The sequence below is a fragment of the Macaca mulatta genome, chromosome Y (assembly GCF_049350105.2).
Source record: "Macaca mulatta isolate MMU2019108-1 chromosome Y, T2T-MMU8v2.0, whole genome shotgun sequence".
Classification (NCBI taxonomy): domain Eukaryota; kingdom Metazoa; phylum Chordata; class Mammalia; order Primates; family Cercopithecidae; genus Macaca; species Macaca mulatta.
The window spans coordinates 8,816,324-8,829,523 of record NC_133427.1 but is presented as its reverse complement, the minus strand read 5'-3'; positions in this window follow the sequence as shown (position 1 = coordinate 8,829,523).

The following is a 13,200-nucleotide window of genomic DNA, read 5'->3' as shown; positions in this document are numbered from 1 at the left end:
TTCTATCTGAAATTTCTTGTGAAACAGACTTCCATCAAATTCAATGTAAATACCTATGGAGAAATAATTATTCTTGCTGCACTTTATGTAAGTAATTAAGCCTTATATAAGACTGAAGTTGATTTAACAAACAACTCAGTCCTATAATGATTTTTTTTTAATTAGAGGACTGGATAGAGAAAGATTATGGATCAAAACCCATTATACATTTGCAAATATATTCTAAACCCATGAGCTTTTTGAGTTTTTGCCTACGTTTTAGACCAACCATGGTTATTCTAATGGCACTTAGATGTACTTCTTTACATGGGGAAATAACAGAGTTAAAAAACAGCCAGTAGTCTTGGGTGAAAGCCTACCTTCAAGCCTGAAACAGCATAAAGACTGAAAAATCAGACTGCTTCTCCCAGATGAAGGCTGTGTTTTTCCAACTAATTCTCTCTGGATAATGTTCAGCTCCACACTGAGGGAAGTGATTGGGGGCATGGAATATTCACCCCTCATGCAGGGAGACGGAGACTGGCCTATGAATTCTTGTGTGATGATTTAGTGTTCATCTATCTGGGTGGTGGGACCTGTACGCAGGACTCCCACTCACTTTATTGACACTTTTCTTTTCTTCTCTTTTTCTTTTTACACAATCAATTCTACTTCTCATCCTTCAGAGTATCCCTGAGTCTAATCTTTCCTAGTCATGTGAGAAGAACCCAATTTTCCTGAAGTGAGGAGAAAGTTCTGCAACATGAGAGTTGGGAACCTTCATTTATGATAAGCTGAGTATATGTGTGTGGATTTCTTCCTAGCTTCTCTTATCCATTTCAACATTTATTTTTCTGTCTTTATTTTTTTCTGTCTTTTAATTTTTCTGTCAGAATCACACTATTTTGATTACTGTAACTTTGCAATATGTTTTGAAATACCAAAGAATTATGCTCTGAGTCTATTTGTTTTTCCAGGTTGTTTGGCTACTTGTGTTTTTTTGAGTGTTTATAGAAATTATAGGGCGATATTTGTTGGCTCACTCCTACAACTCCCAGAACATTGTGAAGCTAAGACAAGTGTATTGCTTGAGCCCAGGAGTTTGAGGAGACTAGGAAATATGATGACACCCTGTCCCTACAAGAAAATACAAAAATTTTCTGACCATGCTGGCATGCACCTGCAGTTTCACCACTTGTGAGACTGAGGTGGTAGTACCAACTGAGCTTAAGAGATTAAGGATACAGTGAGCCATGATTATAACACATAGTTCAGCCTGAGAGACACAAGTAAATATTGACTCAAACATTTTAGAGTACTTCAGTACTTCTGTAAAAATTACCATTTTTTAAAGAGATCTCATTGATATGTAGATCATTTTGTATACCATTAACATCTAAAAAACTTTCATGTTCTAACTCCTGAAAAATACTATGCTCAAGAATGTGTCTAGTTGTCAAATATATGCAAACATACTAGTTTTTTTAAATGTCCAGTTATATTTTATTTTAGCACAAAAATAATTCTTTTTGTGATTACTATCTGTTTAAATATGCTAAAACTTTCATGCTATCTTAAAAGTTTGCCTATCTTAGAAAAGGTGCCATATGCATTTTGAAATATTATGTATTACGCTATTGTTGGGTGAAATGTTTTGTAGGTTAACCTTACGTCTTATTTCTCTATTTAACATTTATTTCTTTGTGGATTTGTCTTTATCTTTATTTTGTTTCTCTTTATTTTTTATTACTTTCATTTTTTCTATTAATTTAATTGAATTTTGTTTCTATTTTTCTTTTTTCTCCTTACATTCTCTTCATTTCAAATATACTCCAACTTGTATCTTGTTTGTAGCAGTATATCTAATTTCATATGGTTTCTTTTATTTATTTCTATTCATATTGCTTCATATTATCTTATTTTTCTCCATATTTCTTTTGTATTTTTCTCCTTATTCTGAAAATTTTTATTGCAAATTAATTCATTTCTGTTTTTCTGTGTTTATTATCTTCATGTTCATTTTATTTTCATTCATCTTAATTACATTTTTCTTTATTTTTCTTTATTTTATTTCCACTCATTTTATTTGTCCTTACTATTTTTCACTCACTTTAAATTTATTTTTGCATTTTATTTTTCTTGATTTTGTCATTTTTTAAAATTTATTTTTCTATATTTTGCTTTATAAAGCAAAAGAAATGAGATATTTTAGATTGGCCCAGCCATAGTGGTCAAGGCTGGTGTTTGCTGAGGCTCTCTGTAAGCTACTCTACCCCAGCGGTCTCCAGTCCAAAGTATAGTCAGGGCATCCTAGTAATATTGCTAATATCCCTGGGCAGATCATTTATTGTTTCAGGCCCATCTAGCATTCAGCGTCACAGGCCTGCTTTCAGAAACCCCCTGCAAGCGTCAGTGTTTCTAGGCTGAGGACAGAATGTCTCTTTATTTGTGTCCCAGTGGATCCCCCACATGTAATTCAGGGTCCTGACTATTCTTCCTCTTTGCCCATAACAGGGTCACAACCACTCCACTCCGCCAAGTCATGTCAATATCATATGTGTGTGTTTTTGTTTTTTAAAAGATTTTTTTTTGAGACAGAGACTTGCTCTGTCATTCAGGCAGGAGTGCAGGGATGTTCAATGCAACCTCTGCATCGTGGATTCAAGTGATATTCCTGCCTCAGCCTCTCAAGTAACTGGGATTACAAGTGTACGTCATTTTTTCTTTTTGTGTTTTTAATAGAGACAGTATTTCACCATATTTGCCAGGCTGGTTTCGAACCCTTGACCTGAAGTAATCCACCCTCCTCAATCTCCAAAAGTGCTGGGATTACAAGTATGAGCCACGACACCCAGTTTAACTTTTTTTTATATTAACTTGACATATAACTGATTTATTATGAAAATATCAGCTATATGGGTAGATATACATGCAAATACATGAAAAAAGCTAATGATGTGAGATGAACATTTCTATATTTCATCTAATGATTTCATGGAATTGCTATTTTACTTTTTCCTGTCTTTATCTCTGTATTTTCAATGGGAAAATCCTCAATGAAGATTCCTCAGTGTGATAGATAAAATGTTGTTCAATTAATCATTGATAGATGCAGTGAGTCAACTTCTGGTTTTATTTGGAGCTCTCACAGCTGGGACAAAAATCTCTTGGTTGTAAACTCACATGATGAGGAGTTATACTATGCTCTTCTCTTCTGTACATTTGTCTACCATCACAATTTTTTGAACTTGCCAAGGGAAATTGAGGAAAATTGATTCTTTCAGAATTACTCATTTCCTTTTCATAAGTTTTAAGGTTGTGCATTATCCATATTTCTTATAAGCTCGTAATCACAGAGGTCATATTTGTCAAGAGAAAGGTTTCTTGTATCAGGTTAAGTAAAGGTGTTTACCATCCATCGCCTATGGTTCCTCCAGAGGCAGGATGGAGCATAAAAACGATGACTGAAGACAAAAAGTGTTAAAAGTAGCTGAGGTCCACCCAGAGGATAAAGAATAAGGCTCACTTTTATTTTCCAAGTGGTCACTGCTTATTTTAGCATTAATCTTGCTTCTGATCACGATGTGTTTCTTGTTGATCTTTCTTGGTATTCCACTGATTGCACATCTAAAAAAAAAGAGGCCTGGATGACAGTGGTAAAAAGAACACCTGAATACTTTTATAGCTGATGCTTTGGTGAGCTTTGAAGTACATTGAGCAGAGTCTGAAATCCTTCCTTACTATGGAGTAAATTGTGTAAAACTCGACACCCATTGAAATGGCACAAGGATCAAGATGTCAAAGAAGAGACAAAGAACCAGTAAATGAGATATGGACTTTTAGTGGAAAATCACACAGAGGGCAGAAAGCACATTGTGAGTGGGCTTAGCTGAATAACCATGCCCATTTGCAAAAGCATGCTGTTTGTATAGGCTTTTTATTTAGCACTTTTTTTCTGAACAAGTTTTCACTTATCAGCCCTTGTTTAACAAAAATGGAATGGCCTCAATTTCCTATGTGGCTTGTATTCTATGCCACATGATGGACAGAACTGGGGCTCAGATATTCCTCATAGATAAAGAGTAATCTCCACGTTGACCATTACTAGATTTTTTAGCTTTGGAACCCTGAACACTCGGAAGCATTGATTTATAAAGGGTCAGTATCCAGGTATGCCCAAGTCAAGTTAGCATTGTCAGTTTCATTCATCATACAGACTGGTTCAAGCAGGGGAATTTCTTCTTCCTGAGACTCTACATTCAAAATAGTTTTTACAGGAGTTTATCTAAAGGTCTGATGTATGTGCACATTGCATGTACAGTTGTATAAGTTAATCTGATGCCTTCTTAGTAGAATCTGTTTCTGTTACAGGTGTGACTGGATGTGTACAGGCTGCTGAGGTGACCTTCTCCAGATTTTCACTAGACCACCACATTCTGGGACCCCAGTTCCACTGTTTTCCAAAGTGGGACATGCTGAACCAAAGCCTGAAATTGTGGTTCAGGGTGAGCAGGCTGAGGCTGCCTTTTAAAAAGCATAACTTCCAGGTTGGCATCTTATTTTTCTTGTCATTCTAGTGTGTCTTTTGATAAGAAGACCAGAAAAGAGTATTTCGATATGGTGGCAAGAAAAGAGTTTGAGTATAGGACAGCCCCCCTAGTAGAGTTGTCACTATTTATTCCTGACCGTTAAGTGTCAAGATAGGTTGAGAGATCTCTCTTCCTGGCACAGCCTGATTAGGCTAGAGTACTGAGACCCTTAATGCTTAGCTCATATGGTCTTCACAGAAATTTCTAAAAAATATAGGATATGGGGGGTAGAGAAAGAGTTGGTAAAAATAACAAGCTCCAGGTGAAATAATTGAAGGCCAGAAGAGAAGAAGACCTTCTTGGAACAGTACTCACACTGCCTAGGTGCAGCTGAACAGTCAAGTCAGTTCTCTGATTTGAGCCTTGTGTTGTGGAATTGACAGTCGCTCTTCTGCTCTGGCCTGAGTGCTGAACTTTTCAGTTCTAAAACCAGATATGAATTCTGCACTTTGGAATTCTATCTGGGTTGCATCAAGCAAGTGTAAGGAAGTCCAGATGAGCCCACAAAAGTAGCTGTGGGTGGCTTTACCAAACACAGCTGGTTAATTCTGTGCTTTACACTCACAAGGAAGAGACATCTTCTTCCTTAAGGCAAGCCCAGGGAAGTCTGAAGCCCACAGGTGCCAGTGAGGAAAAAAGAGAATGCTTCAGGCCAGTCTTTTGCTCCTTCTGCCTTATGAGTTTGGGAGCTCAGTTTACTCATCAAAAAATAGGCAATGAAAGACACTCAGTGACTGGCTGCTCACTACACATTTACCAGACCACTGCACAGTGGCCACGCTGAAGCTGCATGTACATCCTGTGCTTAAAATTGCCAGGGAATCTCTGGTTTGAGATAAGGGCCCTTAGAGGGTTTTCCCACTCAGGGACCACTCATGCCTATACCTTTGTGTCCACCTGACAGCTCTACATGTCTGCTGTATGCCAACCTTGTTGCCTGCTTTTGTCAAGTCCATGTCTTCACTGATTGGCTAAAGGAACATGCTCACTGAAGACCAGGTAACCTCTCGATCCTTTTTCCAATGCATAGCCTCATGCAGGTGTCACCCAGCAGGTTTCCTTTTAGATTGTAATCTTAGGGACTTAGAGAGCACTAACTTGTTGACTAATTAATCTGCTCTAACTTACTGACTAATAAATTAATAAGTCACTTAATATGACAAGATGGATGTGGACGTTGATATTCTTGATCTTGTTCCTCAAGTAGGACTGCATTGGGGTTATGCCATTCTGATTTCTTTCTGGAAAAAGCTAGCAGGTGAGGCAGGACTCAAGGTCCAGGAACAGGACAGAGCACCTAGGTTGGCCTCCCACAGGGCCCCCTGAGTCCCCCTGCAGGCAGTAAGGCTCAGTGGAGGTCCAAGCCCCTTTTCTAGGATGGTGATATAGCCACCTCCTGGACCTCCAAGGAGGACCTACTCTTTCTGCAACTTGGAAGCACTAGATTCTAAGGGGTGAGCATCTTTTATGGGGGAGACATGGCCTTCTGTTTTATTTCCATGGGATTTTCTCTTAAAAGAAATTCTTAGGGAATCCTGGGACTGTGCTGGAGGTTCTCATACGGCCAAAGTCAATAAGAGTGTCTCAAGAATATAATTAATAGTATTTTCTGCACATTATTATGTCAGGGTTATTTTTGCCAAATAATGTGTAAAAAATTAAGTTGTTCATCCTTTATATTATTTTAATTAGGTCATCAAACAAACCTTTTAATTTCTTCAAACTTATTTTCATGACAATCATTGAATTTTTATTTTCTTCTTTGTTCAAATTGTTACCTGTTTTAGAGCAAAATGTCTAAAAATGTGATACACAAATACTAAGATGTAGCAGCAATTTATTTAAAATGTATTTAGATTTCTTAAATGAGTAAATAATTTCAGTAAACTTAGTCCATATTACTTGTATAAATTATTTTTCATCTTGGGAGGCTGAGGCAGGTGGATCACAAGGTCAGGAGATGGAGACCATCCTGGCTAACATGGTGAAACTGTGTCTTTACTAAAATATACAAAAAAAAAATAAATTAGCTGCGCGTGGTGGTGGGTGCCTGTAGTCCCAGCTTCTTGGGAGGCTGAGGCAGGAGAAGGGCATGAACTTTGGAGGCTGAACTTGTAGTGAACTGAGATGGAGCCACTGTGTGACAGAGGGAGACTCCATCTCAAAAAAAAAAAAATTCATCTCATCTTCATTCTTAAAAAAAAAAAATTATCTAGATAAGCAATTCAAAATTGAGAGATATTTCAAATATGCAACTTAAAAACATTTTATTGGTCATGTCGGGTAGTATAATTCTCAAATATTTTATCTTAGGAATCCACACACTTGACAATTGATGTTCATAGTATCTATAAAAGTGACATTATAAATATGCTTTTATAGTTATCAAAATTGTAGTAATAAAAAATCTATTCTGGTAAAACTTAAACATTATAAAAATGAGATTATATATACTGGCTATATTACCCACAAAATCTGAAACAGATTCATTTACTGATTTTTTTATCTTTCAGTATTTGATAATGGACAGATTTTAAGATGCTCAGAATCTGCTTCACCATAGAAATAAAGCCAAACAGCTCTTGTGAAAGAATCATTAAAAATATACCAAACAAATCTATCATTTATAATATTAGAAAATTTACTGAATTCAGTATGGCGATTCCTCAAGGATCTAGAACTAGATGTACCATATGACCCAGCCATCCCATTACTGGGTATATACCCAAAGGATTATAAATCATGCTGCTATAAAGACACATGCACACGTATGTTTATTGCGGCACTATTCACAATAGCAAAGACTTGGAATCAACCCAAATGTCCATCAGTGACAGACTGGATTAAGAAAATATGGCACATATACACCATGGAATACTATGCAGCCATCAAAAAGGATGAGTTTGTGTCCTTTGTAGGGACATAGATGCAGCTAGAAACCATCATTCTTAGCAAACTATCATAAGAACAGAAAACCAAACACCGCATGTTCTCACTCATAGGTGGGAACTGAACAGTGAGATCACTTGGACTCAGGAAGGGGAACATCACACACCGAGGCTTATCACGGGGAGTGGGGAGAGGGGAAGGATTGCATTGGGAGTTGTAAATGTAAATGACACGTTGATGATGTAAATGACGAGTTGATGGGTGCTGACGAGTTGATGGGTGCAGCACAGCAACATGGCACAAGTATACATATGTAACAAACCTGCATGTTATGCACATGTACCCTAGAACTTAGAGTATAATAATAAAAAATAAAAAATAAAAAATTTACTGAATTCATCGTCCAGAAAATATCACTCTTATAGGGTTCTACTACTGGCAGAAGCCAGGTTTTCTTATGACCTGATACAAAATAACCACTCTATATACCATCTGATTGCCCAAAATCTACCCAGAACTGAAGGCAAATCCTGCCAGTTCCTAAAAAGACATTCTGCACACACATACTATTTTCATTTGGGCTTATTTCCCACATCGATCTTTCAGTAATGTCTGCCAGAAGTACGTTTCTGAGAGCCCAGGACAGCAGGGCAGAAACAAGCACTCCTTGGGTTATAACAAAAAATTGATTTTGTTTTTCCATATCATGCAATCTTTCTATCTTCAGAGACAATAAGTTGAGCATGTGATGTGTCAAAACTGAGGGTGGTGGTTTATGTCTGTAATCCTAGCACTTTGGGATGCCAAGGGACGTGGATCACAAAGTCAGGAGATCAAGACCATCCTGCCTAACACGGTGAAACCATGCCTCTACTAAAAATACCACAAATTAGCCCAGCTTGGTAGAGGGTGCCTGTATTCTCACCTAATTGGTATATTGAGGCAAAATAATCACTTGAACTCAGGAGACAGAGGTTGTAGTGAGCCGAGATCATGCCAGTGTACTAGAGCCTAGGTGACAGAGTGAGACTCCATGTCAAAGAAAACAAAATAAAATCTATAATCTAATGTCAAAAAATGGTGTGATAATTCTGTCTAAGCCAGAATATAGAGGAGGAAGACTAAAACAATATTTTGTTAATCCAAATAAAAAGATTTCAGGGCATTTTAGGTTTCAATACCTGTGGTTAATATCCTTAACATGTGTCAGCCATTCCAGGTTTGACTGCATAGACTTGCCCTCTGCCTTCTTCAGTAGATGTTTAAATGTAGAACCATAATCTAATAATTTTACAAGGTTTTTATATAATTATACTCTCTTCTTGTGAAAAATTAATGTCATTTCTTTCCTATAGATACTTTCAATTTTTCACCTGAGACAACAGGCTAATTTCAGAGAGACTATTTATGTTTAATTATGTAGCTTCTATTACATAGCTAGTTTTGTCCTTTTTACTTCATGTATATGCCAAATGTACCTCATGACTTATTAAACGTTTAACTACTTACTTGAATAAATTGGACCTATACCTTTAATAAACTCAATTATATCAATTTTATAAAGTAAAATTAACAACAACTAAACAAAAATTGGATTAATAGCATTTTCTAATTGAAACAAAATATAAAATGTACTAAATAAACAACATATAGTAATACACACACTGTGAAATTACATGTGAAAATTATTTTGTGAATACCATTAAATTTTGGCAAAGCCACTTTCATAATCTGTGAGGAAATTATACAAATAACGTTTTATAAAATTAGAAAAGAACAAAATTGTGTATTATGTTTATAGTTAACAATATGCAAACAGATATTTTAAAAAAAAGAATTTGCACAATATGTTCCTAAGGCAGGAGCAATGACATATTAGATAAATAAATTTAATACAAAGCAGAGAAAATAAATTTGCTTTCAAATTATTTGAAGATTCTGGTTTGCTGGTAATTTAGCAATGCTCGTAAAATTATCTGTTTCATTCTAATATTTTTCTTTTCTTTTCAAAGTAGGTAAATGACCATAAACAAATATGATTATTCTGTATAAATCTGTTACATCCAGAGTTTATTTTTACAGTTATATATCTGTATATTTAAATCCATGTAAACCGTACTGAAGGTCTGTATATGTTTAGCAGACCAGAGAAGTCATATTTTCAAAAACATGTAGGATAAAATTTTGTAAATTGTTGCTGAGAATTCTGAAATATATAGTTCCATGATACTCATAATCTTCACTGCAACCAACATAATAATCTGTAGTTACAAGAAAAACAAAAATGTAAGTGGTAAAAACCATGTTCTCCAAATTATTTTCAGTTAAAGATCACTGACATAGTAATCGCCAGAGATGTTATTCCATTGTCACCCAATATACATTGTTACCGTCAGTTACCTATAACCTTGGGTAAGATGGGAAAAGTTAACATCAGTGGGAAGATAAACATTCAGTGTAAAATAGCCTTAATACAACGACAATTTTGGTTTATTAAAACAAATTAAGTTCATATATTGTCATTAAAAAGACATTTTAAAATTCACTGTATTTTAATTACTTTAATTTGCAAATGGTAAAGCAATTTTCTTCTAAAATTCATGTTGTTTTTCTTACTGTGCTGAATATCATCCTAACCACTTACCACACTCGTATAATTCTGTCACTTATAATATTGCTGTTAACCAACCAGTAAGTGGCCTTTCTACTTAGATTTTCTTCATATATCTTAGATTTCAGTTTTCTTAATCTTCAGTGGAAAAGAATGTAATTCTATCTAATATAGAAGAACCTCTCATAATCCTGGTACAGCAACCACTGACCATGTTCTTTCACATAAATTCTAAAAATGAAGAAAGAGAGCATCAAATGTACAAGTTAAATTACATCAATAATTGCTTCTGAAAAAAAAATACATTTAAATTTTTATTTTTGTTTGAGACGTACTCTCACCCTGTCGCCAGGCTGAATGCAGTGGCATGATCTTGGCTAACTGCAACCTTCACCTCCCGGGTTCAAGCGATCTTCCTGCCTCAGCCTCACATATATCTGGGACTACAGGCACTCACCACTAGGGCCAGCTATTTTTTTTTTTTTTTTGTATTTTTAGCAGAGATGGGGTTTTGCCATGTTGGACAAGACAGTCTCGATCTCTTGACCTCTTGATCTGTCCGCCTCAGTGTCCCAAAGTGCTAAGATTACAGTTGTGAGCTACCGGCCTGGCCTAATTTCTTTCAAAATAAAAATGTAGGTTTTTTTTAGAGGAAGGTATAAGATAACCCACTGAAAGCTGCTGGACTGTGTAGTCCTCACAGAAAGAAATGCAAAATATGCATAAATACAGCACCTTCAACTATACTTGCATTGAGAACAATCAAAGAAATGACTTATCTAATGGAGAATGGAGTAAAGCAAGCCAGGACAATGGGCCATTCGGGAAAAACATGAAGCCAAGGGAAAATTTCCACCCATTAAATCAGTAATTGCATGTGTGAATGTGGAAACCCATTTTTCTCTCACAGATCTTTGCAACCCTCAGGTAAGGAGATACCCTCATGAACTCACTTCATGTTGACTTTCTGTTTAATACAGAGAGCTACATGGAGTCTCAGCAGAGCAGCCACTTTGGTCAGTGTAGAGATTCAAGAGCCTTAGATAATCTGGCTTTTCAGCCTTCCCAGAAAAATTAGCTGCAACTCCAGCAAAGCAGGAGGTTATATCCTTGAACATACCCATAGGAAAGAGGGAGAATCCAGTGAGTTGAGCAGTGATGATCTGTAGGAGTCATTTCCACAATTCCTCACAGGGTAAGACCTAGTGGCTTATAATTCCAACAATTGATAATAGCATTTCACATGAATGTAATGGAGCTACCAGAAATAGGAGTGGGTCACCATCTTTGCTGCTTGGGCAAGTTAGGCATTCCAACATTCAGGCTTTGAAGAGCTCAAGTTGACTGGGGACAGAAAGAATCTCCTAGCAGAGTACAGGTGCTCTAAAAAGACATGGCCAGACAGTCTGTTAAAGCAGGTCTGCAATCTCATTCCTCCTCACTGGAAAGTACTTTCCAACCAGGGTGTCCAGCTACCACCATTGGTGCAATTTGGTCAATGGAGTTTTGAAATGTCTTTGGGATAGAGTTCCTGGAGGGAAGAATGAGCTGCCATTTTTGCTGTTTCTGTGACAGCTTTTCCAGGCTTCTGGGTTTTGAGAATCCAAATAAACTGAGGGTGGAAGTCATGCTTCTGCCCAGCAAAGCTGTCCTACAAAAATGTGGATAGACTGTTTTTTAAGTGGGTCCACAATCATGCTACTGTCACTGGGTAAGACCTTTCAACAGAAGTTTTTAGCTACCTCCTATACGTGCTTTTGTGCTGGAAACAGATTTATACCTCCCTGGGAAAAGGGCACGCTGCCATTGTTGCTGTTCTGCAGCATTTGTTGGTAATAACTTCAGATACTGAAAACTCTGAGGTGACTAGAAACTGCAGTGAACACTCAGCATACTGCAGTAGTCCTTCAGAAAGTGACCGTACTATTATGTAATTGTCTGTTCTCATATGTTCTCACTGGGAAGGTTCTCCAGGACTGTGCCACTAGCCAATCATTGTCAGAGCTATCGAGCCAGTAGCAACTTAGCAATTCCCTGGACAGAGACCCCATCAACAAATGAAAATATTTCTGCCACTGCCTCTGCAGTAGGACTGTCCTTGCTACCCTCAAGCTAGTGAAAAATCCAAAAAATCTAAGTGCGTTATTCACACCTTAAACAAGCTGCAGTTTAGCAAGGAGAGGAGGCCAGTTCATCCTCCATTGTTTCCACACACTGCACACTGCTTCTCATCAGATAGTGAACCTCTAACTTGGCTAAAAGCAGAGATCCTCCATCCTGGGCTGACTGCACTGAGGGATTGCTGACCTACATCTCTCTGAGATGCAGCCACCAGAAGAGAAGCAAAGAGGTGGGGCAGCAAGGCAGCTTACATGGTGTCCAGTGGGTTTGGCACAAGAGAATCTGTAGTAAAGTGTGGCCAGTGATAGCCATTTCTCTAGGCTAAACTTTCTCTCATAAGAGACTTTAGCCCTAGAGAATCTATTGGACCTAATTTCTGCAGGATGATCTTGCAAATGAGAAGAAGTTGTTCCAAATAAGCACCCCTTGGTATGCTGATCTTTCCCAGGGTCCCAGTCTGGATGCAGCTGCTTGCAGGGCAGTCTCAGCTCCCCTGGAAGAGTAGTTTGCCATACCATAGCATCTACATTGGTGGGCCATGCCTGAGCCCTAAGTGCTCCAGCAAGGCAGCCCCTGTGACTGCACCAGCCCACATGTGTATTTCCCATACTGCAACATCTCTGGAGACTATGGCAACTCCTGATATTACTTTGGTGGAACATGTCTGCAAAGGTGGACTGGGTTTTGCTTGCCCCACCAGCAAATGGGAATGCAGTATGACAATGCCACTCTGCCACCCATGTAGCTGCTATTGTAAATGAAACTTTGGTGGGCAGAGAGCCAGAAAGCCACAACACGGCATTTGTGTTAACACTGTGAAGAGAATTGTGTATTCTCCCACACTCTGAACAATAATATCTTTATTGGTGGGGTACAAAGAAGGCATAACAACATTCACTGATGAGCATCCTATCTCTAGCTAACACCACGATTAGCGCAACAGCACACACAGTCTCTAGCAGGTAACTCCCCACTGTCCTCCCAACTTCTTTGCTCCTGCCACTAAGGTAA